At 42.6% G+C, this 2,980-nt stretch overlaps 1 non-coding gene across 1 annotated transcript; it reads left to right on the plus strand.

Moving 5' to 3' along the window:
* The first annotated feature begins 538 nt into the window (after nucleotides 1-538).
* Nucleotides 539-611, plus strand: TRNAM-CAU (transfer RNA methionine (anticodon CAU)). Its single transcript has one exon. It is a non-coding gene; the product is annotated as a tRNA-Met (tRNA).
* Nucleotides 612-2,980: the final 2,369 nt, after the last annotated feature.

The following is a 2,980-nucleotide window of genomic DNA, read 5'->3' on the forward strand; positions in this document are numbered from 1 at the left end:
CTTGTTATCTATTATTAAACAGGATGGAAAACTACTTCATCCATCAATATAAAAATCTAGTCTGCACTGCAGCATGTCAGGTAAAAATTGCAAGGTAGTCTCTCCCATCGGGTATAAAGCATTTACGTCAACAGCTGTCGATGTTTGATTGACAGGCGAAAAATTTTCAGCCGTGGTTTTTTTCAGTAATGGAAACTGTCATGCTTGTGTCCAATAACGGTGCGACAGGAAGAGCAGCAAGCCTTAATATTACGGTCACCTTGGGGGTAATAGGTACTCAGTAAACAATAGTACTTCGGTGACCTTAAACATATAGTGTTTAAGGTCATCTTAAAAGTGGCCTTTTCGTTCTCATGTCGAAAATTGACCACTTTTTCCATTTCATGGTCAATTGCTTATTCGAGTGTTTTTGAATACTAACCGCACTTCACATCTGTGTAAACAGAGTCATCATCCTCACAACGATCATATGACACCGCGATGTGATTGATCATATATGGCCTTGTCATGTATGAATGTCATGTATGGTCGAGGTATAGCCTCGGTGGCGCAGTAGGCAGCGCGTGAGTCTCATAATCTCAAGGTCGTGAGTTCGATCCTCACTCGGGGCAAGGAATTTTTACAGGGTCCTCGCAAGCTGAAGTGAACAGCTACTAGCGGATAGTAGTTCTAAAGGCCCGGGATAAGTTCCTAGCCTAGGTAGAAACAAATAGGCAGAGTTTCTTTCACCTGATGTACCTGTTCACCGACCTTATCACATATATTAACAAAAATAAGCAACTCGTGAGAATCATGTATATCCCAGCCCATAATCATAAAGAAACTGCTGCGAGGTATGTCTTTATGTTCGGGTTAAATATGATTAGAAACCAATTAAAAATAGGGCGACTGTGGTTCAAAGTATGTACCAATTATTCACTATTTACATCTCGCTTCTAACTAACGTAACCAATCATAACCTGGTCTGAACTGTCTTTACTTAAAACAAATGTAATTTAACCAACACTTCCAGAAAATTGTGACTATATTTGAGATATATGACAATTTATTAGCATATTGTAATTGTTCACATAGCAGACAAATATTTTTGGCTGTATTTATATCTCCATATCATTAAAATACTATAATTCAACAACTTTCGCATAAAAAAAGGTATACAATTTGTCTGTGCATTCACAGCAACAATTCATCATCTGACAAGAGTCTTGTGCTGCGCTTTGTATAATCGCCAGTTTTCGCCCATTGTGATGTGTTATTAATTAAAATTGATATATGAGAGAAGTTTTTTCCCTAATACAACCACTACTAACTCCAGCCAGTTAACTGCAGTTTTTGTCCTCTGAACTAGACACAGAAAAGCTGTTAACTGTGACTGGCTGCTTTAGCTTGCTTTTTTTAGTTGAACTAAAATTGCTGCAGTTTCTGTTAAGCAAAACACATATAATTCCATTATTGTATTATACATTTTTTTTTACACTTTTTACAATTACGACATTAGTAACTAATGGTGCTGCTACATTATCTGCTGCTGCTGTTCGTAACTCTCACGAGGTTGTTCAACTGAAGGGGTCGTTCTTAGCTTTTATTTTAAAAGTCTGCTCATAGCTACTCTGTTTTCATTAGCTGGAAACCCTGGGAATCCCCAATGGGTTACAACCTTCCGTTATCCACGCCACGCTGAATATTTTGATGAATAGTCCGTGGGGGAATCTCCTCCTTAAATGATTAGTGTCAGCCCTGTGTCCCATCCCTCACCATCCACTCTCTCTCCCTACACTTACCATCCCATCACTACCACACCAACTACCCCTTCCCATCCTTCCCCTCTCTTCCCTGTCCCACCAGCTTCACTACATCTCTACCCGGTACAAACACAACTTTTCCCACCCGACTTGTTCCAACTAAAGAGCCAGTCCCACACCAATCACTAGCCCTGGACCAAACAAAACATGCCAAATCACCAGTCCCAATCCTTCCACTTCTCCTAAGTCCCACCCCCATTCCAACCCTCACACATTTTCCTGCCTCTCTCACACACACACACACACACACACACACACACACACACACACACACACACACACACACACACACACACACACACACACACACTGCTTCCGCCCACAAACCACCCATTTCTCTAGACGTCGCCAACCATTCTCCAACCTGTCGTTTCCTCAGCTCTCGGGAGAGACTTATGTTCTTGGCAGCGGGTCTGACAATCGCATTACAAATATTAATGTATAGGATTATGTGCCTTGTGACTGGTGTGTTGCTGAACACATATGTGCGTTCAACACTGTTGTTAGCGGTGATGCCTACAACACTCTTGATTAACTAACCTTTATTAGTTAGTATTATATTTAATATTGAGAGAGAGAGAGAGAGAGAGAGAGAGAGAGAGAGAGAGAGAGAGAGAGAGAGAGAAAGAGAGAGAGAGAGAGAGAGAGAGAGAGAGAGAGAGAGAGAGAGAGAGAGAGAGAGAGAGAGAGAGAGAGAGAGAGAGAGGGCAGGGAGGATGATGGAGAAAAAAAAGGATAGAAAGGTGATGATGGTTGAAGAGAGGAGAGAGGAGGGATGTGGAAGAGGGAGAGAAGAGAAGTGAGGTGAAGGGGATTGGGAAAGAGAGAGAGGATGAGAGGTGAGGGAGGCGCGGGAATGATGTGAGACTGGGAGAGTGAGTGGAGAGGATTGAGAGAGGGAAAGGGGAGATTTTGGGGAGTATTGGGGGAGAGGAAGGATAGAACAGAACAGAGAAAGGGTAGAGATTAGGAGAAACATGATAACTTTTGATGAGAGGGGAAAGAGTGATCATGTCATAGCCAGGTTATCTTGCGGTTATATTGAGATGATTTCGGGGCTTGCGTCCCCGCGGCCCTGTCCTCAACCAGGCCTCCTTTTTATTAGACACCCACCGGGAAGCAGCCTGTAGAAGCTGTCTAACTCCTAGGTACTGCTAGGTAACAGAGGCATCAGGGTG

This window comes from Procambarus clarkii, chromosome 37 (assembly GCF_040958095.1).
Source record: "Procambarus clarkii isolate CNS0578487 chromosome 37, FALCON_Pclarkii_2.0, whole genome shotgun sequence".
Taxonomy (NCBI): Eukaryota; Metazoa; Arthropoda; class Malacostraca; order Decapoda; family Cambaridae; genus Procambarus; species Procambarus clarkii.